Source organism: Rhinolophus sinicus, unplaced genomic scaffold (genome assembly GCF_057876585.1).
Source record: "Rhinolophus sinicus isolate RSI-liver-muscle unplaced genomic scaffold, RSI-T2T HiC_scaffold_19, whole genome shotgun sequence".
Classification (NCBI taxonomy): domain Eukaryota; kingdom Metazoa; phylum Chordata; class Mammalia; order Chiroptera; family Rhinolophidae; genus Rhinolophus; species Rhinolophus sinicus.
Window position 1 is genome coordinate 963,952 of NW_028290710.1, and position 24,298 is coordinate 988,249.

The 24,298-nt window shown below is 68.8% G+C and overlaps 12 pseudogenes; all 12 read right to left on the bottom strand.

The window, feature by feature from the left end:
- Positions 1-409: 409 nt before the first annotated feature.
- Positions 410-529, bottom strand: LOC148754412 (5S ribosomal RNA; annotated as a pseudogene).
- Positions 530-2,849: 2,320 nt separating this feature from the next.
- Positions 2,850-2,969, bottom strand: LOC148754413 (5S ribosomal RNA; annotated as a pseudogene).
- Positions 2,970-4,996: 2,027 nt separating this feature from the next.
- LOC148754414 (5S ribosomal RNA) lies at positions 4,997-5,116 on the bottom strand (annotated as a pseudogene).
- Positions 5,117-6,552: 1,436 nt separating this feature from the next.
- On the bottom strand, positions 6,553-6,672 carry LOC148754415 (5S ribosomal RNA; annotated as a pseudogene).
- A 2,320-nt stretch (positions 6,673-8,992) lies between these two features.
- Positions 8,993-9,112, bottom strand: LOC148754416 (5S ribosomal RNA; annotated as a pseudogene).
- A 2,050-nt stretch (positions 9,113-11,162) lies between these two features.
- On the bottom strand, positions 11,163-11,282 carry LOC148754417 (5S ribosomal RNA; annotated as a pseudogene).
- A 1,412-nt stretch (positions 11,283-12,694) lies between these two features.
- Positions 12,695-12,814, bottom strand: LOC148754418 (5S ribosomal RNA; annotated as a pseudogene).
- A 2,320-nt stretch (positions 12,815-15,134) lies between these two features.
- On the bottom strand, positions 15,135-15,254 carry LOC148754419 (5S ribosomal RNA; annotated as a pseudogene).
- Positions 15,255-17,304: 2,050 nt separating this feature from the next.
- On the bottom strand, positions 17,305-17,424 carry LOC148754420 (5S ribosomal RNA; annotated as a pseudogene).
- Positions 17,425-18,860: 1,436 nt separating this feature from the next.
- On the bottom strand, positions 18,861-18,980 carry LOC148754421 (5S ribosomal RNA; annotated as a pseudogene).
- A 2,320-nt stretch (positions 18,981-21,300) lies between these two features.
- On the bottom strand, positions 21,301-21,420 carry LOC148754422 (5S ribosomal RNA; annotated as a pseudogene).
- Positions 21,421-22,856: 1,436 nt separating this feature from the next.
- Positions 22,857-22,976, bottom strand: LOC148754423 (5S ribosomal RNA; annotated as a pseudogene).
- Between the last annotated feature and the right edge of the window lie 1,322 nt (positions 22,977-24,298).

The window sequence follows — 24,298 nt, forward strand, 5'->3', positions numbered from 1 at the left end:
GAGGGGAGAGCAGAGGCGGGAGATTGAAGCAGTACAGCGATGGCGGTGGCGAGGGCGGGGGCAGGGGTGAGGGCAGCGCTGGAGGGGGGTGTGGGGAGCGCGGTGATGGCGGCGGATTTGGCGGTGGCGGCGGGGGCGAGGGCAGCGCTGTTGGCGGTGGCGGCGATCGAAGGTCGGCGAAGGGATCGAGATGACAGCCTCCGGGACTGAAGAGGACTGAGAAGAGGGTGTGCGGGGGAGCCCTGGCCGACGGGCCTGGTGTGCGGCCGGGGCTGCCAGCTTGTAGTGCCTGGCGGCTAACCCTCTGCTGGTCAGGGGGACCTTCGGCTGGCTGGGCGGCTGCAGAGAGGCAAGGGGCGGCAGGGGTTCGCAGGGAGCCACGCCGGGGCGGCGATGCAAAAGGAGAGGCGAGCAAAAGCCTGCAGCTATTCCCAGGCGGTCTCCCATCCAAGTACTAACCAGGCCCCTCCCTGCTTAGCTCCCGAGATCAGACGAGATCTGGCGCGTGCAGGGTGGTGTGGCCTTAGGCGCTGGGACCCGGCTCCCGGCACTCCAAGAGCCTGCTCCCGACCTGCTTCTGAGCGCACGCCATGCTGCTGGGCCGCTCGGGTGGCGAGCACGTCTGCCCGAGCGCCTCCCGCCAGCTCCCCGCCTCCTCCGGACGCCGCTGGTGTGGGCGACGGGCTACTCCTGGCCCGCAGCGAGGCCCCTTCGCGCCCCCCAGTGGCTCTAACGGGCCTCCGTCACTTCCCTGACTGTGACATATGTCTGGGCGCCCTGGCATCCTGGGCCTCCCCAGGCCCCGAAGGGCTTTTACCCCGCCCCCCTACCCCAACCCCTCTCATCTCCCCCCAGCCCCACAACCGCACACCCCCCTTGCTGCTGTGCTGTCCCCACCTCTCAGGGCCACCGAGGGGGTCGCAGGGTCCTCTCAGTCCCCTCCACCCTAGGGACGTGCAACCCAGGCCCTGGCCCTGGCCGGCCCCACCCACTGGCCCAAAGCCAGGGAGAGCCACCCGCCACCAGGGGGCAGCACCTCCAGTCCGCCGCCACCCTTCCTCACACAGCCTTCTTTCTGGGTTCTCGCCCCTCGTCAGCGACCGGCGTCCCGCCCGATCACTGTTCACTTCACTGGCTACACGTCACCTCTCCTGACCCAGGGAGGTGAGAGAGAGGATGAGAGAAGGCCAGAGACAGAGCAAGAGAGAGGCGGAGAGAGACCGACGGGGACTGTGGGGACAGACTCGCAGAGAGCACTTTCCAGGCTCTGGGCCTCGCGTGGAGGGGTGCTGCGTGGGGGCTGCATGGATATCAGCCGTGACCGCTTGGACATCAGCTGTTGCCAGTTGGCCATTGGCCACCGGCAGAGCTGCGGTGGCCAAGCTAGGAAGCGCGGATTGTGGACTGCAAATTGCAGAGGGGCGCGGACTGCAGTTGGCCGGCTTGGTGGGTCGGTAAGTTGGCGGGTCTGTTGGTTGGCAGAGAATCGGCCGGCAGGCTGGGGATCGGGCGGCTCCGGCTTGCCGAGTCTCCAAGCCAGCCGCCCGTGAGACATGGTGCTATGAGCCCCCTATCCGTGGTCTGTTGGTGTTCCCTCTTGGCCTCGCCAAATCCTGCATTCTTGTGCGGGCAGAGGGGCTAGAGTCCCCGCAGGACAGGGACAGACAGACAGAACGGGAGGAGGAGTAAGAGGGAGCGAGATGGAAATATACACGTATATGTACATGTATGTATCTAGACATACAGAGAGACATGGACAGAGACAGAGAAAGAGGGGGCTGGCACGCGGGGAGAGAGCTCCTGAGCCAGAGCCAGGGCCCAACAGGCACCTCTCAGAGCCTGACAGATATGGGGTGGGGGAGGGTGGGAGGGACGCACAGGCGGGCACACGGAGTGTTACAGACGCACTGAGGCTGTGTTGAAGTGGCGGCTCCTCCACCGGAGTGTGGTCGTGCCCGGGGCTGGGCTCCTCTAAGGAGGCATTGCCCTGGCGTTGGCAGTCACCATTGAAGCCTCCGGGGCGGCCCGCCAGGGTCTCCGGAGGGCCTGTGGTCTCTGAGCCCCGCCCAGGCACCCGCCCGCGGGAGGAGAGTGGCACCCCCAGGCACCCTGGTTGTGAGGGTTGTGTGCCTGCGTGCCTGCTCTGCCCTTGTGGTGGTCTCCCCTGGAGTCGATGTCGCGTGGTGTGTTGGGGTGCTGCTCCCGCCGTCCCCTGGTTTGTCCCGGCTCTTTGTGCCCTGTGTTTCAGGGACACCGTGGCCGGCGGGAAGGGAGGGCTCCTGGCTCTTGTGGGAGACGGGAGGGGCGCGCGGGGGTGTGGGGCGAGGTGCCTGCCAGCGGAGACAGAAGACTCCGGTGGGGCGGGGCGTGTGGGCGTCCCGTTTGCCCGAGGTCACGCCGATCGTGTGTGTCGGGACCCGAGGGCAGGCGCAGGGATGGGCGTGCCCTGGGCTCGGGGAGAGGTGCAAAGCACCGGCACGTCCTGGGATGGAGAGAGCCTGGTGGAGGCCTGCGCCGGCAGGCAGCCCTGGGCTTGGGCGTTGGGGGTTGCGGCGGCGGCAGGGTCGGGGAGCGAGAGGGAGCCCTGCGATGGCGGTGGCGGCGACCGAGAGGCGGCTGACTGCTGCAGGCTGAGTGCCTGCCTTGGCGAAGAGCACTAAGAAGAGGGAGTGGGGGGGAGCCCTGGCCGACAGGCCTGGTGTGCGGCCGGGGATGCGAGCTTGTAGTGCTGGGCGACTGACCCTCCTCTGGCCAGGGGGACCTTCGGCTGCCTGGGCGGCTGCAGAGGGGCAAGGTGCGGTAGGGGTTCGGAGGGAGCCACGCCGGGGCGGCGGCGCAAAAGGAGAGGCGAGCAAAAGCCTGCAGCTATTCCCAGGCGGTCTCCCATCCAAGTACTAACCAGGCCCCGCCCTGCTTAGCTCCCGAGATCAGAGGAGATCGGGCGCGTTCAGGGTGGTATGGCCCTAGACGCTGGGACCCGGCTCCCCGCGCCCCAAGAGCCTGCTCCCGGCCTGCCTCTGACCGCGCGCGCCGTGCTGCTGGGCCGCTAGGGTGGCGAGCACGTCTGCCTGAGCGGCTCCCGCCCGCTCCCCGCCTCCTCCGGACGCCGCTGGTGTGGGCGACGGGCTACTCCTGGCCCGCAGCGAGGCACCTTCGCGCCCCCCAGTGGCTCCACGGGCCTCTGTCACTTCCCTGACTGTGACATATGTCTGGGCGCCCTGGCATCCTGGGCCTCCCCAGGCCCCGAAGGGCTTTTACCCCGTCCCCCTACCCCAACCCCTCAAATCTCCCCCCAGCCACACAACCGCACACCCCCCTTGCTGCTGTGCTGTCCCCACCTCTCAGGGCCACCGAGGGGGTCGCAGGGTCCTCTCAGTCCCCTCCGGCCCTAGGGACGTGCAACCCAGGCCCTGGCCCTGACCGGACCCATCCACAGGCCCAAAGCCAGGGAGAGCCACCCGCGCCACCAGGGTGCAGCATCTCCAGTCTGCAGCCACCCTTCGTCACAAGCCTTCAGTCTGGGCCCTGGAACCCTCGTCAGCGACCGGAGCCCCGCCCGATGTCCGGTCCCTTCACTGGCTACACGTCACCTCTCCTGACCCAGGGAGGTGAGAGAGAGGATGAGAGAAGGCCAGAGACGGAGCAAGAGAGAGGCGGAGAGAGACAGACGGGGACTGTGGGGACAGACTCGCAGAGAGCACTCTCCAGGCTCTGGGCCTCGCGTGGAGGGGTGCTGCTTGGGGGCTGCATGGTCATCAGCTGTGACCGCTTGGCCATCAGCTGTTGCCAATTGGCCACTGGCCACCGGAGGAGCTGCGGTGGCCAAGCTAGGAAGCGCGGATGGTGGACTGCAAATTGCAGAGGGGCGCGGATTGCAGTGGGCCCGCTTGGCGGGTCGACGGGCGGTGTGTCGGTGGGTTGGCAGAGAAGCGGCCGACAGGTTGGGGATCGGGCGGCTCCGGCTTGCCGTGTCTCCGAGCCAGCCGCCCGTGAGACATAGTGCTATGAGCCCCCTATCCGTGGCTCTGTTGGTGTTCCCTCTTGGCCTCGCCATATCCTGCGTTCTTGTGCGGGCAGAGGGACCGACAGAGAGAACGGGAGGAGGAGAAAGAGGGAGCGAGATCGAAATATACACCTATATGTACCTGTATGTACCTAGACATACAGAGAGACATGGACAGAGACAGAGAAAGAGGGGGCTGGCACGCGGGGAGAGAGCTCCTGAGCCAGAGCCAGAGCCCAACAGGCACGTCACAGAGCCAGAGAGACATGGGGTGGGGGAGGGGGGAGGGACGCACAAGCGGGCACACGGACTGGGACAGACGCACTGACGCTGCTTTGAAGTGGCAGCTTCTCAACCGAAGTGTGGTCATGCCCGTGGCTGGGCTCCACTAAGGAGGCAGTGCCCGGGCATTGAAAGTCACCCTTGAAGCCCCCGGGCCGGGCGGGAGGGCCAGTGGGCTCCGAGCCCCGCCCAGGAACCCCCCGCCCCGCGGGAGGAGAGTGGCAGCCCACAGGCACCCTGGTTGAGAGTGTTGTGTGCCTGCGTGCCTGCACTTCCCCTTGTGGTGGTCTCTCCTGGAGTCCGAGGGCGTGCGGTGTGTTGGGGTGCTGCTCCCTCAGTCCCCTGCTTTGTCCCGGCTCTTTGTACCCTGTGTGTTGGGGCCACTGCGGGAAGGGAGGGTTCCTGGCTCTTGTGGGCGATGGGAGGGGGCGCGCGGGGGTGTGGGGAGAGGTGCCTGCCGGCGGAGACACAGGCTCGGCTAACTGCTGCTGGCTGACTGCCTGCCTCGGCGAAGAGGACTAAGAAGAGGGTGTGGGGGTGAGCCCTGGCCGACGGGCCTGGTGTGCGGCCGGGGCTGCCAGCTTGTAGCGCCGGGTGGCTGACCGGCCTCTGGCCAGGGGGACCTTCGGCTGGATGGGCGGCTGCAGAGGGGCAAGGGGCGGCAGGGGTTCGGAGGGAGCCACGCAGGGGCGGCGGCGCAAAAGGAGAGGCGAGCAAAAGCCTACAGGTATTCCCAGGCGGTCTCCCATCCAAGCACTAACCAGGCCCCTCCCTGCTTAGCTCCCGAGATCAGAGGAGATCGGGCGCGTTCAGGGTGGTACGGCCATAGACGATGGGACTCGGCTCCCCGCGCCCCAAGAGCCTGCTCCCGGCCTGCCTCGTGAGCGCGCGCCATGCAGATGCGCGGCTCCGGTGGTGAGCATCGACCTGCTGGCCGGCTCTGCCAGCACCGCGTCCCCCTCCCAGTCCGGCTCCCCGCCTCTTCCGAATGCCCCAGGCGTGGGCGGCGGGCTACTCCTGGCCGGCAGCGAGGCCCCTTCGCGCCACCCGAGGCTCCATGGGACACTGCCACTTCCCTGATGGTGCCAGAATTCGTGGAACTCTGGCATCCTGGGACTCCCCGGACCCAGACCGCCATACACCCCGCCCCCCTACCGCCACCAGGTTTACCAACAACCGCACCCCCAAGGCTGGGGGAGGCCTGCACCAGCAGGCAACCCTGGGCTTGGGAGTTGTGGGAGGACCCCGCGGCGGCGGCTTGGGCGGCTGCGGAGGGGGGGGCGGCGGCGGCGGCGGCGGCGGCGGCGGCGGCGGCGGCGGCGGGGGCGGAGGAGGCCGGGAGAGCAGAGGCGGGAGATTGAGGGAGTATGGCGATGGTGGCGGCGGCGGCGGCGGGGGCTGGGGCGGAGGCGGGGGAGATGGCGGTGCTGGAGGCGGGGAGAGCAGAGGAGGGAGATTGAGGGAGTGCGGCAATGGCGGCGGCGGGGGCGGGGGTGGGGAACAGGGCAGCACTGGCGGCGGGGATGGGGAGCGCGGTGCTGGCGGCCAAGGGGGAGAGAGCAGAGGAGGGAGTTTGAGGGAGTACGGCGATGGCGGCGGCGGGGGCGGGGGAGGGGGCGAGGGCAGCGCTGGCGGAGGGGGTGGGGAGCGCGGTGATCCTGGCGGCGGCGGCGGGAGAAGCGGGGGCTGATCGCGAGCAGCGTTGGCGGCGTCGGCGGCAGCGGCGCGGGAGGGTTGCGAGGTCGGTGATGGAGGCGGCGGCAGCGTTGGGGGCTGTGTCGGCGGGCGCTGGGCGCGGGGAGGGTTGGCGCCGGCGGCGGCGGCGGTAGCGGGGAAGAGGGCGGTGCTGGCGGCGGAGGAGGGGAGAGCAGAGGCGGGAGATTGAAGCAGTACAGCGATGGCGGTGGCGAGGGCGGGGGCAGGGGTGAGGGCAGCGCTGGAGGGGGGTGTGGGGAGCGCGGTGATGGCGGCGGATTTGGCGGTGGCGGCGGGGGCGAGGGCAGCGCTGTTGGCGGTGGCGGCGATCGAAGGTCGGCGAAGGGATCGAGATGACAGCCTCCGGGACTGAAGAGGACTGAGAAGAGGGTGTGCGGGGGAGCCCTGGCCGACGGGCCTGGTGTGCGGCCGGGGCTGCCAGCTTGTAGTGCCTGGCGGCTAACCCTCTGCTGGTCAGGGGGACCTTCGGCTGGCTGGGCGGCTGCAGAGAGGCAAGGGGCGGCAGGGGTTCGCAGGGAGCCACGCCGGGGCGGCGATGCAAAAGGAGAGGCGAGCAAAAGCCTGCAGCTATTCCCAGGCGGTCTCCCATCCAAGTACTAACCAGGCCCCTCCCTGCTTAGCTCCCGAGATCAGACGAGATCTGGCGCGTGCAGGGTGGTGTGGCCTTAGGCGCTGGGACCCGGCTCCCGGCACTCCAAGAGCCTGCTCCCGACCTGCTTCTGAGCGCACGCCATGCTGCTGGGCCGCTCGGGTGGCGAGCACGTCTGCCCGAGCGCCTCCCGCCAGCTCCCCGCCTCCTCCGGACGCCGCTGGTGTGGGCGACGGGCTACTCCTGGCCCGCAGCGAGGCCCCTTCGCGCCCCCCAGTGGCTCTAACGGGCCTCCGTCACTTCCCTGACTGTGACATATGTCTGGGCGCCCTGGCATCCTGGGCCTCCCCAGGCCCCGAAGGGCTTTTACCCCGCCCCCCTACCCCAACCCCTCTCATCTCCCCCCAGCCCCACAACCGCACACCCCCCTTGCTGCTGTGCTGTCCCCACCTCTCAGGGCCACCGAGGGGGTCGCAGGGTCCTCTCAGTCCCCTCCACCCTAGGGACGTGCAACCCAGGCCCTGGCCCTGGCCGGCCCCACCCACTGGCCCAAAGCCAGGGAGAGCCACCCGCCACCAGGGGGCAGCACCTCCAGTCCGCCGCCACCCTTCCTCACACAGCCTTCTTTCTGGGTTCTCGCCCCTCGTCAGCGACCGGCGTCCCGCCCGATCACTGTTCACTTCACTGGCTACACGTCACCTCTCCTGACCCAGGGAGGTGAGAGAGAGGATGAGAGAAGGCCAGAGACAGAGCAAGAGAGAGGCGGAGAGAGACCGACGGGGACTGTGGGGACAGACTCGCAGAGAGCACTTTCCAGGCTCTGGGCCTCGCGTGGAGGGGTGCTGCGTGGGGGCTGCATGGATATCAGCCGTGACCGCTTGGCCATCAGCTGTTGCCAGTTGGCCATTGGCCACCGGCAGAGCTGCGGTGGCCAAGCTAGGAAGCGCGGATTGTGGACTGCAAATTGCAGAGGGGCGCGGACTGCAGTTGGCCGGCTTGGTGGGTCGGTAAGTTGGCGGGTCTGTTGGTTGGCAGAGAATCGGCCGGCAGGCTGGGGATCGGGCGGCTCCGGCTTGCCGAGTCTCCAAGCCAGCCGCCCGTGAGACATGGTGCTATGAGCCCCCTATCCGTGGTCTGTTGGTGTTCCCTCTTGGCCTCGCCAAATCCTGCATTCTTGTGCGGGCAGAGGGGCTAGAGTCCCCGCAGGACAGGGACAGACAGACAGAACGGGAGGAGGAGTAAGAGGGAGCGAGATGGAAATATACACGTATATGTACATGTATGTATCTAGACATACAGAGAGACATGGACAGAGACAGAGAAAGAGGGGGCTGGCACGCGGGGAGAGAGCTCCTGAGCCAGAGCCAGGGCCCAACAGGCACCTCTCAGAGCCTGACAGATATGGGGTGGGGGAGGGTGGGAGGGACGCACAGGCGGGCACACGGAGTGTTACAGACGCACTGAGGCTGTGTTGAAGTGGCGGCTCCTCCACCGGAGTGTGGTCGTGCCCGGGGCTGGGCTCCTCTAAGGAGGCATTGCCCTGGCGTTGGCAGTCACCATTGAAGCCTCCGGGGCGGCCCGCCAGGGTCTCCGGAGGGCCTGTGGTCTCTGAGCCCCGCCCAGGCACCCGCCCGCGGGAGGAGAGTGGCACCCCCAGGCACCCTGGTTGTGAGGGTTGTGTGCCTGCGTGCCTGCTCTGCCCTTGTGGTGGTCTCCCCTGGAGTCGATGTCGCGTGGTGTGTTGGGGTGCTGCTCCCGCCGTCCCCTGGTTTGTCCCGGCTCTTTGTGCCCTGTGTTTCAGGGACACCGTGGCCGGCGGGAAGGGAGGGCTCCTGGCTCTTGTGGGAGACGGGAGGGGCGCGCGGGGGTGTGGGGCGAGGTGCCTGCCAGCGGAGACAGAAGACTCCGGTGGGGCGGGGCGTGTGGGCGTCCCGTTTGCCCGAGGTCACGCCGATCGTGTGTGTCGGGACCCGAGGGCAGGCGCAGGGATGGGCGTGCCCTGGGCTCGGGGAGAGGTGCAAAGCACCGGCACGTCCTGGGATGGAGAGAGCCTGGTGGAGGCCTGCGCCGGCAGGCAGCCCTGGGCTTGGGCGTTGGGGGTTGCGGCGGCGGCAGGGTCGGGGAGCGAGAGGGAGCCCTGCGATGGCGGTGGCGGCGACCGAGAGGCGGCTGACTGCTGCAGGCTGAGGGCCTGCCTTGGCGAAGAGCACTAAGAAGAGGGAGTGGGGGGGAGCCCTGGCCGACAGGCCTGGTGTGCGGCCGGGGATGCGAGCTTGTAGTGCTGGGCGACTGACCCTCCTCTGGCCAGGGGGACCTTCGGCTGCCTGGGCGGCTGCAGAGGGGCAAGGTGCGGCAGGGGTTCGGAGGGAGCCACGCCGGGGCGGCGGCGCAAAAGGAGAGGCGAGCAAAAGCCTGCAGCTATTCCCAGGCGGTCTCCCATCCAAGTACTAACCAGGCCCCGCCCTGCTTAGCTCCCGAGATCAGAGGAGATCGGGCGCGTTCAGGGTGGTATGGCCCTAGACGCTGGGACCCGGCTCCCCGCGCCCCAAGAGCCTGCTCCCGGCCTGCCTCTGACCGCGCGCGCCGTGCTGCTGGGCCGCTAGGGTGGCGAGCACGTCTGCCTGAGCGGCTCCCGCCCGCTCCCCGCCTCCTCCGGACGCCGCTGGTGTGGGCGACGGGCTACTCCTGGCCCGCAGCGAGGCACCTTCGCGCCCCCCAGTGGCTCCACGGGCCTCTGTCACTTCCCTGACTGTGACATATGTCTGGGCGCCCTGGCATCCTGGGCCTCCCCAGGCCCCGAAGGGCTTTTACCCCGTCCCCCTACCCCAACCCCTCAAATCTCCCCCCAGCCACACAACCGCACACCCCCCTTGCTGCTGTGCTGTCCCCACCTCTCAGGGCCACCGAGGGGGTCGCAGGGTCCTCTCAGTCCCCTCCGGCCCTAGGGACGTGCAACCCAGGCCCTGGCCCTGACCGGACCCATCCACAGGCCCAAAGCCAGGGAGAGCCACCCGCGCCACCAGGGTGCAGCATCTCCAGTCTGCAGCCACCCTTCGTCACAAGCCTTCAGTCTGGGCCCTGGAACCCTCGTCAGCGACCGGAGCCCCGCCCGATGTCCGGTCCCTTCACTGGCTACACGTCACCTCTCCTGACCCAGGGAGGTGAGAGAGAGGATGAGAGAAGGCCAGAGACGGAGCAAGAGAGAGGCGGAGAGAGACAGACGGGGACTGTGGGGACAGACTCGCAGAGAGCACTCTCCAGGCTCTGGGCCTCGCGTGGAGGGGTGCTGCTTGGGGGCTGCATGGTCATCAGCTGTGACCGCTTGGCCATCAGCTGTTGCCAATTGGCCACTGGCCACCGGAGGAGCTGCGGTGGCCAAGCTAGGAAGCGCGGATGGTGGACTGCAAATTGCAGAGGGGCGCGGATTGCAGTGGGCCCGCTTGGCGGGTCGACGGGCGGTGTGTCGGTGGGTTGGCAGAGAAGCGGCCGACAGGTTGGGGATCGGGCGGCTCCGGCTTGCCGTGTCTCCGAGCCAGCCGCCCGTGAGACATAGTGCTATGAGCCCCCTATCCGTGGCTCTGTTGGTGTTCCCTCTTGGCCTCGCCATATCCTGCGTTCTTGTGCGGGCAGAGGGACTAGAGTCCCCGCAGGACAGGGACCGACAGAGAGAACGGGAGGAGGAGAAAGAGGGAGCGAGATCGAAATATACACCTATATGTACCTGTATGTACCTAGACATACAGAGAGACATGGACAGAGACAGAGAAAGAGGGGGCTGGCACGCGGGGAGAGAGCTCCTGAGCCAGAGCCAGAGCCCAACAGGCACGTCACAGAGCCAGAGAGACATGGGGTGGGGGAGGGGGGAGGGACGCACAAGCGGGCACACGGACTGGGACAGACGCACTGACGCTGCTTTGAAGTGGCAGCTTCTCAACCGAAGTGTGGTCATGCCCGTGGCTGGGCTCCACTAAGGAGGCAGTGCCCGGGCATTGAAAGTCACCCTTGAAGCCCCCGGGCCGGGCGGGAGGGCCAGTGGGCTCCGAGCCCCGCCCAGGAACCCCCCGCCCCGCGGGAGGAGAGTGGCAGCCCACAGGCACCCTGGTTGAGAGTGTTGTGTGCCTGCGTGCCTGCACTTCCCCTTGTGGTGGTCTCTCCTGGAGTCCGAGGGCGTGCGGTGTGTTGGGGTGCTGCTCCCTCAGTCCCCTGCTTTGTCCCGGCTCTTTGTACCCTGTGTGTTGGGGCCACTGCGGGAAGGGAGGGTTCCTGGCTCTTGTGGGCGATGGGAGGGGGCGCGCGGGGGTGTGGGGAGAGGTGCCTGCCGGCGGAGACACAGGCTCGGCTAACTGCTGCTGGCTGACTGCCTGCCTCGGCGAAGAGGACTAAGAAGAGGGTGTGGGGGTGAGCCCTGGCCGACGGGCCTGGTGTGCGGCCGGGGCTGCCAGCTTGTAGCGCCGGGTGGCTGACCGGCCTCTGGCCAGGGGGACCTTCGGCTGGATGGGCGGCTGCAGAGGGGCAAGGGGCGGCAGGGGTTCGGAGGGAGCCACGCAGGGGCGGCGGCGCAAAAGGAGAGGCGAGCAAAAGCCTACAGGTATTCCCAGGCGGTCTCCCATCCAAGCACTAACCAGGCCCCTCCCTGCTTAGCTCCCGAGATCAGAGGAGATCGGGCGCGTTCAGGGTGGTACGGCCATAGACGATGGGACTCGGCTCCCCGCGCCCCAAGAGCCTGCTCCCGGCCTGCCTCGTGAGCGCGCGCCATGCAGATGCGCGGCTCCGGTGGTGAGCATCGACCTGCTGGCCGGCTCTGCCAGCACCGCGTCCCCCTCCCAGTCCGGCTCCCCGCCTCTTCCGAATGCCCCAGGCGTGGGCGGCGGGCTACTCCTGGCCGGCAGCGAGGCCCCTTCGCGCCACCCGAGGCTCCATGGGACACTGCCACTTCCCTGATGGTGCCAGAATTCGTGGAACTCTGGCATCCTGGGACTCCCCGGACCCAGACCGCCATACACCCCGCCCCCCTACCGCCACCAGGTTTACCAACAACCGCACCCCCAAGGCTGGGGGAGGCCTGCACCAGCAGGCAACCCTGGGCTTGGGAGTTGTGGGAGGACCCCGCGGAGGCGGCTTGGGCGGCTGCGGAGGGGGGGGCGGCGGCGGCGGCGGCGGGGGCGGAGGAGGCCGGGAGAGCAGAGGCGGGAGATTGAGGGAGTATGGCGATGGTGGCGGCGGCGGCGGCGGGGGCTGGGGCGGAGGCGGGGGAGATGGCGGTGCTGGAGGCGGGGAGAGCAGAGGAGGGAGATTGAGGGAGTGCGGCAATGGCGGCGGCGGGGGCGGGGGTGGGGAACAGGGCAGCACTGGCGGCGGGGATGGGGAGCGCGGTGCTGGCGGCCGAGGTGGGGAGAGCAGAGGAGGGAGTTTGAGGGAGTACGGCGATGGCGGCGGCGGGGGCGGGGGAGGGGGCGAGGGCAGCGCTGGCGGAGGGGGTGGGGAGCGCGGTGATCGCGGCGGCGGCGGGAGAAGCGGGGGCTGATCGCGAGCAGCGTTGGCGGCGTCGGCGGCAGCGGCGCGGGAGGGTTGCGAGGTCGGCGATGGAGGCGGCGGCAGCGTTGGGGGCTGTGTCGGCGGGCGCTGGGCGCGGGGAGGGTTGGCGCCGGCCCCGGCGGCGGCGGTAGCGGGGAAGAGGGCGGTGCTGGCGGCGGAGGAGGGGAGAGCAGAGGCGGGAGATTGAAGCAGTACAGCGATGGCGGTGGCGAGGGCGGGGGCAGGGGTGAGGGCAGCGCTGGAGGGGGGTGTGGGGAGCGCGGTGATGGCGGCGGATTTGGCGGTGGCGGCGGGGGCGAGGGCAGCGCTGTTGGCGGTGGCGGCGATCGAAGATCGGCGAAGGGATCGAGATGACAGCCTCCGGGACTGAAGAGGACTGAGAAGAGGGTGTGCGGGGGAGCCCTGGCCGACGGGCCTGGTGTGCGGCCGGGGCTGCCAGCTTGTAGTGCCTGGCGGCTAACCCTCTGCTGGTCAGGGGGACCTTCGGCTGGCTGGGCGGCTGCAGAGAGGCAAGGGGCGGCAGGGGTTCGCAGGGAGCCACGCCGGGGCGGCGATGCAAAAGGAGAGGCGAGCAAAAGCCTGCAGCTATTCCCAGGCGGTCTCCCATCCAAGTACTAACCAGGCCCCTCCCTGCTTAGCTCCCGAGATCAGACGAGATCTGGCGCGTGCAGGGTGGTGTGGCCTTAGGCGCTGGGACCCGGCTCCCGGCACTCCAAGAGCCTGCTCCCGACCTGCTTCTGAGCGCACGCCATGCTGCTGGGCCGCTCGGGTGGCGAGCACGTCTGCCCGAGCGCCTCCCGCCAGCTCCCCGCCTCCTCCGGACGCCGCTGGTGTGGGCGACGGGCTACTCCTGGCCCGCAGCGAGGCCCCTTCGCGCCCCCCAGTGGCTCTAACGGGCCTCCGTCACTTCCCTGACTGTGACATATGTCTGGGCGCCCTGGCATCCTGGGCCTCCCCAGGCCCCGAAGGGCTTTTACCCCGCCCCCCTACCCCAACCCCTCTCATCTCCCCCCAGCCCCACAACCGCACACCCCCCTTGCTGCTGTGCTGTCCCCACCTCTCAGGGCCACCGAGGGGGTCGCAGGGTCCTCTCAGTCCCCTCCACCCTAGGGACGTGCAACCCAGGCCCTGGCCCTGGCCGGCCCCACCCACTGGCCCAAAGCCAGGGAGAGCCACCCGCCACCAGGGGGCAGCACCTCCAGTCCGCCGCCACCCTTCCTCACACAGCCTTCTTTCTGGGTTCTCGCCCCTCGTCAGCGACCGGCGTCCCGCCCGATCACTGTTCACTTCACTGGCTACACGTCACCTCTCCTGACCCAGGGAGGTGAGAGAGAGGATGAGAGAAGGCCAGAGACAGAGCAAGAGAGAGGCGGAGAGAGACCGACGGGGACTGTGGGGACAGACTCGCAGAGAGCACTTTCCAGGCTCTGGGCCTCGCGTGGAGGGGTGCTGCGTGGGGGCTGCATGGATATCAGCCGTGACCGCTTGGCCATCAGCTGTTGCCAGTTGGCCATTGGCCACCGGCAGAGCTGCGGTGGCCAAGCTAGGAAGCGCGGATTGTGGACTGCAAATTGCAGAGGGGCGCGGACTGCAGTTGGCCGGCTTGGTGGGTCGGTAAGTTGGCGGGTCTGTTGGTTGGCAGAGAATCGGCCGGCAGGCTGGGGATCGGGCGGCTCCGGCTTGCCGAGTCTCCAAGCCAGCCGCCCGTGAGACATGGTGCTATGAGCCCCCTATCCGTGGTCTGTTGGTGTTCCCTCTTGGCCTCGCCAAATCCTGCATTCTTGTGCGGGCAGAGGGGCTAGAGTCCCCGCAGGACAGGGACAGACAGACAGAACGGGAGGAGGAGTAAGAGGGAGCGAGATGGAAATATACACGTATATGTACATGTATGTATCTAGACATACAGAGAGACATGGACAGAGACAGAGAAAGAGGGGGCTGGCACGCGGGGAGAGAGCTCCTGAGCCAGAGCCAGGGCCCAACAGGCACCTCTCAGAGCCTGACAGATATGGGGTGGGGGAGGGTGGGAGGGACGCACAGGCGGGCACACGGAGTGTTACAGACGCACTGAGGCTGTGTTGAAGTGGCGGCTCCTCCACCGGAGTGTGGTCGTGCCCGGGGCTGGGCTCCTCTAAGGAGGCATTGCCCTGGCGTTGGCAGTCACCATTGAAGCCTCCGGGGCGGCCCGCCAGGGTCTCCGGAGGGCCTGTGGTCTCTGAGCCCCGCCCAGGCACCCGCCCGCGGGAGGAGAGTGGCACCCCCAGGCACCCTGGTTGTGAGGGTTGTGTGCCTGCGTGCCTGCTCTGCCCTTGTGGTGGTCTCCCCTGGAGTCGATGTCGCGTGGTGTGTTGGGGTGCTGCTCCCGCCGTCCCCTGGTTTGTCCCGGCTCTTTGTGCCCTGTGTTTCAGGGACACCGTGGCCGGCGGGAAGGGAGGGCTCCTGGCTCTTGTGGGAGACGGGAGGGGCGCGCGGGGGTGTGGGGCGAGGTGCCTGCCAGCGGAGACAGAAGACTCTGGTGGGGCGGGGCGTGTGGGCGTCCCGTTTGCCCGAGGTCACGCCGATCGTGTGTGTCGGGACCCGAGGGCAGGCGCAGGGATGGGCGTGCCCTGGGCTCGGGGAGAGGTGCAAAGCACCGGCACGTCCTGGGATGGAGAGAGCCTGGTGGAGGCCTGCGCCGGCAGGCAGCCCTGGGCTTGGGCGTTGGGGGTTGCGGCGGCGGCAGGGTCGGGGAGCGAGAGGGAGCCCTGCGATGGCGGTGGCGGCGACCGAGAGGCGGCTGACTGCTGCAGGCTGAGGGCCTGCCTTGGCGAAGAGCACTAAGAAGAGGGAGTGGGGGGGAGCCCTGGCCGACAGGCCTGGTGTGCGGCCGGGGATGCGAGCTTGTAGTGCTGGGCGACTGACCCTCCTCTGGCCAGGGGGACCTTCGGCTGCCTGGGCGGCTGCAGAGGGGCAAGGTGCGGCAGGGGTTCGGAGGGAGCCACGCCGGGGCGGCGGCGCAAAAGGAGAGGCGAGCAAAAGCCTGCAGCTATTCCCAGGCGGTCTCCCATCCAAGTACTAACCAGGCCCCGCCCTGCTTAGCTCCCGAGATCAGAGGAGATCGGGCGCGTTCAGGGTGGTATGGCCCTAGACGCTGGGACCCGGCTCCCCGCGCCCCAAGAGCCTGCTCCCGGCCTGCCTCTGACCGCGCGCGCCGTGCTGCTGGGCCGCTAGGGTGGCGAGCACGTCTGCCTGAGCGGCTCCCGCCCGCTCCCCGCCTCCTCCGGACGCCGCTGGTGTGGGCGACGGGCTACTCCTGGCCCGCAGCGAGGCACCTTCGCGCCCCCCAGTGGCTCCACGGGCCTCTGTCACTTCCCTGACTGTGACATATGTCTGGGCGCCCTGGCATCCTGGGCCTCCCCAGGCCCCGAAGGGCTTTTACCCCGTCCCCCTACCCCAACCCCTCAAATCTCCCCCCAGCCACACAACCGCACACCCCCCTTGCTGCTGTGCTGTCCCCACCTCTCAGGGCCACCGAGGGGGTCGCAGGGTCCTCTCAGTCCCCTCCGGCCCTAGGGACGTGCAACCCAGGCCCTGGCCCTGACCGGACCCATCCACAGGCCCAAAGCCAGGGAGAGCCACCCGCGCCACCAGGGTGCAGCATCTCCAGTCTGCAGCCACCCTTCGTCACAAGCCTTCAGTCTGGGCCCTGGAACCCTCGTCAGCGACCGGAGCCCCGCCCGATGTCCGGTCCCTTCACTGGCTACACGTCACCTCTCCTGACCCAGGGAGGTGAGAGAGAGGATGAGAGAAGGCCAGAGACGGAGCAAGAGAGAGGCGGAGAGAGACAGACGGGGACTGTGGGGACAGACTCGCAGAGAGCACTCTCCAGGCTCTGGGCCTCGCGTGGAGGGGTGCTGCTTGGGGGCTGCATGGTCATCAGCTGTGACCGCTTGGCCATCAGCTGTTGCCAATTGGCCACTGGCCACCGGAGGAGCTGCGGTGGCCAAGCTAGGAAGCGCGGATGGTGGACTGCAAATTGCAGAGGGGCGCGGATTGCAGTGGGCCCGCTTGGCGGGTCGACGGGCGGTGTGTCGGTGGGTTGGCAGAGAAGCGGCCGACAGGTTGGGGATCGGGCGGCTCCGGCTTGCCGTGTCTCCGAGCCAGCCGCCCGTGAGACATAGTGCTATGAGCCCCCTATCCGTGGCTCTGTTGGTGTTCCCTCTTGGCCTCGCCATATCCTGCGTTCTTGTGCGGGCAGAGGGACTAGAGTCCCCGCAGGACAGGGACCGACAGAGAGAACGGGAGGAGGAGAAAGAGGGAGCGAGATCGAAATATACACCTATATGTACCTGTATGTACCTAGACATACAGAGAGACATGGACAGAGACAGAGAAAGAGGGGGCTGGCACGCGGGGAGAGAGCTCCTGAGCCAGAGCCAGAGCCCAACAGGCACGTCACAGAGCCAGAGAGACATGGGGTGGGGGAGGGGGGAGGGACGCACAAGCGGGCACACGGACTGGGACAGACGCACTGTCGCTGCTTTGAAGTGGCAGCTTCTCAACCGAAGTGTGGTCATGCCCGTGGCTGGGCTCCACTAAGGAGGCAGTGCCCGGGCATTGAAAGTCACCCTTGAAGCCCCCGGGCCGGGCGGGAGGGCCAGTGGGCTCCGAGCCCCGCCCAGGAACCCCCCGCCCCGCGGGAGGAGAGTGGCAGCCCACAGGCACCCTGGTTGAGAGTGTTGTGTGCCTGCGTGCCTGCACTTCCCCTTGTGGTGGTCTCTCCTGGAGTCCGAGGGCGTGCGGTGTGTTGGGGTGCTGCTCCCTCAGTCCCCTGCTTTGTCCCGGCTCTTTGTACCCTGTGTGTTGGGGCCACTGCGGGAAGGGAGGGTTCCTGGCTCTTGTGGGCGATGGGAGGGGGCGCGCGGGGGTGTGGGGAGAGGTGCCTGCCGGCGGAGACACAGGCTCGGCTAACTGCTGCTGGCTGACTGCCTGCCTCGGCGAAGAGGACTAAGAAGAGGGTGTGGGGGTGAGCCCTGGCCGACGGGCCTGGTGTGCGGCCGGGGCTGCCAGCTTGTAGCGCCGGGTGGCTGACCGGCCTCTGGCCAGGGGGACCTTCGGCTGGATGGGCGGCTGCAGAGGGGCAAGGGGCGGCAGGGGTTCGGAGGGAGCCACGCAGGGGCGGCGGCGCAAAAGGAGAGGCGAGCAAAAGCCTACAGGTATTCCCAGGCGGTCTCCCATCCAAGCACTAACCAGGCCCCTCCCTGCTTAGCTCCCGAGATCAGAGGAGATCGGGCGCGTTCAGGGTGGTACGGCCATAGACGATGGGACTCGGCTCCCCGCGCCCCAAGAGCCTGCTCCCGGCCTGCCTCGTGAGCGCGCGCCATGCAGATGCGCGGCTCCGGTGGTGAGCATCGACCTGCTGGCCGGCTCTGCCAGCACCGCGTCCCCCTCCCAGTCCGGCTCCCCGCCTCTTCCGAATGCCCCAGGCGTGGGCGGCGGGCTACTCCTGGCCGGCAGCGAGGCCCCTTCGCGCCACCCGAGGCTCCATGGGACACTGCCACTTCCCTGATGGTGCCAGAATTCGTGGAACTCTGGCATCCTGGGACTCCCCGGACCCAGACCGCCATACACCCCGCACCCCTACCGCCACCAGGTTTACCAACAACCGCACCCCCAAGGCTGGGGGAGGCCTGCACCAGCAGGCAACCCTGGGCTTGGGAGTTGTGGGAGGACCCCGCGGAGGCGGCTTGGGCGGCTGCGGAGGGGGGGGCGGCGGCGGCGGCGGCGGCGGCGGCGGCGGCGGCGGCGGCGGGGGCGGAGGAGGCCGGGAGAGCAGAGGCGGGAGATTGAGGGAGTATGGCGATGGTGGCGGCGGCGGCGGCGGGGGCTGGGGCGGAGGCGGGGGAGATGGCGGTGCTGGAGGCGGGGAGAGCAGAGGAGGGAGATTGAGGGAGTGCGGCAATGGCGGCGGCGGGGGCGGGGGTGGGGAACAGGGCAGCACTGGCGGCGGGGATGGGGAGCGCGGTGCTGGCGGCCGAGGTGGGGAGAGCAGAGGAGGGAGTTTGAGGGAGTACGGCGATGGCGGCGGCGGGGGCGGGGGAGGGGGCGAGGGCAGCGCTGGCGGAGGGGGTGGGGAGCGCGGTGATCGCGGCGGCGGCGGGAGAAGCGGGGGCTGATCGCGAGCAGCGTTGGCGGCGTCGGCGGCAGCGGCGCGGGAGGGTTGCGAGGTCGGCGATGGAGGCGGCGGCAGCGTTGGGGGCTGTGTCGGCGGGCGCTGGGCGCGGGGAGGGTTGGCGCCGGCGCCGGCGGCGGCGGTAGCGGGGAAGAGGGCGGTGCTGGCGGCGGAGGAGGGGAGAGCAGAGGCGGGAGATTGAAGCAGTACAGCGATGGCGGTGGCGAGGGCGGGGGCAGGGGTGAGGGCAGCGCTGGAGGGGGGTGTGGGGAGCGCGGTGATGGCGGCGGATTTGGCGGTGGCGGCGGGGGCGAGGGCAGCGCTGTTGGCGGTGGCGGCGATCGAAGGTCGGCGAAGGGATCGAGATGACAGCCTCCGGGACTGAAGAGGACTGAGAAGAGGGTGTGCGGGGGAGCCCTGGCCGACGGGCCTGGTGTGCGGCCGGGGCTGCCAGCTTGTAGTGCCTGGCGGCTAACCCTCTGCTGGTCAGGGGGACCTTCGGCTGGCTGGGCGGCTGCAGAGAGGCAAGGGGCGGCAGGGGTTCGCAGGGAGCCACGCCGGGGCGGCGATGCAAAAGGAGAGGCGAGCAAAAGCCTGCAGCTATTCCCAGGCGGTCTCCCATCCAAGTACTAACCAGGCCCCTCCCTGCTTAGCTCCCGAGATCAGACGAGATCTGGCGCGTGCAGGGTGGTGTGGCCTTAGGCGCTGGGACCCGGCTCCCGGCACTCCAAGAGCCTGCTCCCGACCTGCTTCTGAGCGCACGCCATGCTGCTGGGCCGCTCGGGTGGCGAGCACGTCTGCCCGAGCGCCTCCCGCCAGCTCCCCGCCTCCTCCGGACGCCGCTGGTGTGGGCGACGGGCTACTCCTGGCCCGCAGCGAGGCCCCTTCGCGCCCCCCAGTGGCTCTAACGGGCCTCCGTCACTTCCCTGACTGTGACATATGTCTGGGCGCCCTGGCATCCTGGGCCTCCCCAGGCCCCGAAGGGCTTTTACCCCGCCCCCCTACCCCAACCCCTCTCATCTCCCCCCAGCCCCACAACCGCACACCCCCCTTGCTGCTGTGCTGTCCCCACCTCTCAGGGCCACCGAGGGGGTCGCAGGGTCCTCTCAGTCCCCTCCACCCTAGGGACGTGCAACCCAGGCCCTGGCCCTGGCCGGCCCCACCCACTGGCCCAAAGCCAGGGAGAGCCACCCGCCACCAGGGGGCAGCACCTCCAGTCCGCCGCCACCCTTCCTCACACAGCCTTCTTTCTGGGTTCTCGCCCCTCGTCAGCGACCGGCGTCCCGCCCGATCACTGTTCACTTCACTGGCTACACGTCACCTCTCCTGACCCAGGGAGGTGAGAGAGAGGATGAGAGAAGGCCAGAGACAGAGCAAGAGAGAGGCGGAGAGAGACCGACGGGGACTGTGGGGACAGACTCGCAGAGAGCACTTTCCAGGCTCTGGGCCTCGCGTGGAGGGGTGCTGCGTGGGGGCTGCATGGATATCAGCCGTGACCGCTTGGCCATCAGCTGTTGCCAGTTGGCCATTGGCCACCGGCAGAGCTGCGGTGGCCAAGCTAGGAAGCGCGGATTGTGGACTGCAAATTGCAGAGGGGCGCGGACTGCAGTTGGCCGGCTTGGTGGGTCGGTAAGTTGGCGGGTCTGTTGGTTGGCAGAGAATCGGCCGGCAGGCTGGGGATCGGGCGGCTCCGGCTTGCCGAGTCTCCAAGCCAGCCGCCCGTGAGACATGGTGCTATGAGCCCCCTATCCGTGGTCTGTTGGTGTTCCCTCTTGGCCTCGCCAAATCCTGCATTCTTGTGCGGGCAGAGGGGCTAGAGTCCCCGCAGGACAGGGACAGACAGACAGAACGGGAGGAGGAGTAAGAGGGAGCGAGATGGAAATATACACGTATATGTACATGTATGTATCTAGACATACAGAGAGACATGGACAGAGACAGAGAAAGAGGGGGCTGGCACGCGGGGAGAGAGCTCCTGAGCCAGAGCCAGGGCCCAACAGGCACCTCTCAGAGCCTGACAGATATGGGGTGGGGGAGGGTGGGAGGGACGCACAGGCGGGCACACGGAGTGTTACAGACGCACTGAGGCTGTGTTGAAGTGGCGGCTCCTCCACCGGAGTGTGGTCGTGCCCGGGGCTGGGCTCCTCTAAGGAGGCATTGCCCTGGCGTTGGCAGTCACCATTGAAGCCTCCGGGGCGGCCCGCCAGGGTCTCCGGAGGGCCTGTGGTCTCTGAGCCCCGCCCAGGCACCCGCCCGCGGGAGGAGAGTGGCACCCCCAGGCACCCTGGTTGTGAGGGTTGTGTGCCTGCGTGCCTGCTCTGCCCTTGTGGTGGTCTCCCCTGGAGTCGATGTCGCGTGGTGTGTTGGGGTGCTGCTCCCGCCGTCCCCTGGTTTGTCCCGGCTCTTTGTGCCCTGTGTTTCAGGGACACCGTGGCCGGCGGGAAGGGAGGGCTCCTGGCTCTTGTGGGAGACGGGAGGGGCGCGCGGGGGTGTGGGGCGAGGTGCCTGCCAGCGGAGACAGAAGACTCTGGTGGGGCGGGGCGTGTGGGCGTCCCGTTTGCCCGAGGTCACGCCGATCGTGTGTGTCGGGACCCGAGGGCAGGCGCAGGGATGGGCGTGCCCTGGGCTCGGGGAGAGGTGCAAAGCACCGGCACGTCCTGGGATGGAGAGAGCCTGGTGGAGGCCTGCGCCGGCAGGCAGCCCTGGGCTTGGGCGTTGGGGGTTGCGGCGGCGGCAGGGTCGGGGAGCGAGAGGGAGCCCTGCGATGGCGGTGGCGGCGACCGAGAGGCGGCTGACTGCTGCAGGCTGAGGGCCTGCCTTGGCGAAGAGCACTAAGAAGAGGGAGTGGGGGGGAGCCCTGGCCGACAGGCCTGGTGTGCGGCCGGGGATGCGAGCTTGTAGTGCTGGGCGACTGACCCTCCTCTGGCCAGGGGGACCTTCGGCTGCCTGGGCGGCTGCAGAGGGGCAAGGTGCGGCAGGGGTTCGGAGGGAGCCACGCCGGGGCGGCGGCGCAAAAGGAGAGGCGAGCAAAAGCCTGCAGCTATTCCCAGGCGGTCTCCCATCCAAGTACTAACCAGGCCCCGCCCTGCTTAGCTCCCGAGATCAGAGGAGATCGGGCGCGTTCAGGGTGGTATGGCCCTAGACGCTGGGACCCGGCTCCCCGCGCCCCAAGAGCCTGCTCCCGGCCTGCCTCGTGAGCGCGCGCCATGCAGATGCGCGGCTCCGGTGGTGAGCATCGACCTGCTGGCCGGCTCTGCCAGCACCGCGTCCCCCTCCCAGTCCGGCTCCCCGCCTCTTCCGAATGCCCCAGGCGTGGGCGGCGGGCTACTCCTGGCCGGCAGCGAGGCCCCTTCGCGCCACCCGAGGCTCCATGGGACACTGCCACTTCCCTGATGGTGCCAGAATTCGTGGAACTCTGGCATCCTGGGACTCCCCGGACCCAGACCGCCATACACCCCGCACCCCTACCGCCACCAGGTTTACCAACAACCGCACCCCCAAGGCTGGGGGAGGCCTGCACCAGCAGGCAACCCTGGGCTTGGGAGTTGTGGGAGGACCCCGCGGAGGCGGCTTGGGCGGCTGCGGAGGGGGGGGCGGCGGCGGCGGCGGCGGCGGCGGCGGCGGCGGCGGCGGCGGGGGCGGAGGAGGCCGGGAGAGCAGAGGCGGGAGATTGAGGGAGTATGGCGATGGTGGCGGCGGCGGCGGCGGGGGCTGGGGCGGAGGCGGGGGAGATGGCGGTGCTGGAGGCGGGGAGAGCAGAGGAGGGAGATTGAGGGAGTGCGGCAATGGCGGCGGCGGGGGCGGGGGTGGGGAACAGGGCAGCACTGGCGGCGGGGATGGGGAGCGCGGTGCTGGCGGCCGAGGTGGGGAGAGCAGAGGAGGGAGTTTGAGGGAGTACGGCGATGGCGGCGGCGGGGGCGGGGGAGGGGGCGAGGGCAGCGCTGGCGGAGGGGGTGGGGAGCGCGGTGATCGCGGCGGCGGCGGGAGAAGCGGGGGCTGATCGCGAGCAGCGTTGGCGGCGTCGGCGGCAGCGGCGCGGGAGGGTTGCGAGGTCGGCGATGGAGGCGGCGGCAGCGTTGGGGGCTGTGTCGGCGGGCGCTGGGCGCGGGGAGGGTTGGCGCCGGCGCCGGCGGCGGCGGTAGCGGGGAAGAGGGCGGTGCTGGCGGCGGAGGAGGGGAGAGCAGAGGCGGGAGATTGAAGCAGTACAGCGATGGCGGTGGCGAGGGCGGGGGCAGGGGTGAGGGCAGCGCTGGAGGGGGGTGTGGGGAGCGCGGTGATGGCGGCGGATTTGGCGGTGGCGGCGGGGGCGAGGGCAGCGCTGTTGGCGGTGGCGGCGATCGAAGGTCGGCGAAGGGATCGAGATGACAGCCTCCGGGACTGAAGAGGACTGAGAAGAGGGTGTGCGGGGGAGCCCTGGCCGACGGGCCTGGTGTGCGGCCGGGGCTGCCAGCTTGTAGTGCCTGGCGGCTAACCCTCTGCTGGTCAGGGGGACCTTCGGCTGGCTGGGCGGCTGCAGAGAGGCAAGGGGCGGCAGGGGTTCGCAGGGAGCCACGCCGGGGCGGCGATGCAAAAGGAGAGGCGAGCAAAAGCCTGCAGCTATTCCCAGGCGGTCTCCCATCCAAGTACTAACCAGGCCCCTCCCTGCTTAGCTCCCGAGATCAGACGAGATCTGGCGCGTGCAGGGTGGTGTGGCCTTAGGCGCTGGGACCCGGCTCCCGGCACTCCAAGAGCCTGCTCCCGACCTGCTTCTGAGCGCACGCCATGCTGCTGGGCCGCTCGGGTGGCGAGCACGTCTGCCCGAGCGCCTCCCGCCAGCTCCCCGCCTCCTCCGGACGCCGCTGGTGTGGGCGACGGGCTACTCCTGGCCCGCAGCGAGGCCCCTTCGCGCCCCCCAGTGGCTCTAACGGGCCTCCGTCACTTCCCTGACTGTGACATATGTCTGGGCGCCCTGGCATCCTGGGCCTCCCCAGGCCCCGAAGGGCTTTTACCCCGCCCCCCTACCCCAACCCCTCTCATCTCCCCCCAGCCCCACAACCGCACACCCCCCTTGCTGCTGTGCTGTCCCCACCTCTCAGGGCCACCGAGGGGGTCGCAGGGTCCTCTCAGTCCCCTCCACCCTAGGGACGTGCAACCCAGGCCCTGGCCCTGGCCGGCCCCACCCACTGGCCCAAAGCCAGGGAGAGCCACCCGCCACCAGGGGGCAGCACCTCCAGTCCGCCGCCACCCTTCCTCACACAGCCTTCTTTCTGGGTTCTCGCCCCTCGTCAGCGACCGGCGTCCCGCCCGATCACTGTTCACTTCACTGGCTACACGTCACCTCTCCTGACCCAGGGAGGTGAGAGAGAGGATGAGAGAAGGCCAGAGACAGAGCAAGAGAGAGGCGGAGAGAGACCGACGGGGACTGTGGGGACAGACTCGCAGAGAGCACTTTCCAGGCTCTGGGCCTCGCGTGGAGGGGTGCTGCGTGGGGGCTGCATGGATATCAGCCGTGACCGCTTGGCCATCAGCTGTTGCCAGTTGGCCATTGGCCACCGGCAGAGCTGCGGTGGCCAAGCTAGGAAGCGCGGATTGTGGACTGCAAATTGCAGAGGGGCGCGGACTGCAGTTGGCCGGCTTGGTGGGTCGGTAAGTTGGCGGGTCTGTTGGTTGGCAGAGAATCGGCCGGCAGGCTGGGGATCGGGCGGCTCCGGCTTGCCGAGTCTCCAAGCCAGCCGCCCGTGAGACATGGTGCTATGAGCCCCCTATCCGTGGTCTGTTGGTGTTCCCTCTTGGCCTCGCCAAATCCTGCATTCTTGTGCGGGCAGAGGGGCTAGAGTCCCCGCAGGACAGGGACAGACAGACAGAACGGGAGGAGGAGTAAGAGGGAGCGAGATGGAAATATACACGTATATGTACATGTATGTATCTAGACATACAGAGAGACATGGACAGAGACAGAGAAAGAGGGGGCTGGCACGCGGGGAGAGAGCTCCTGAGCCAGAGCCAGGGCCCAACAGGCACCTCTCAGAGCCTGACAGATATG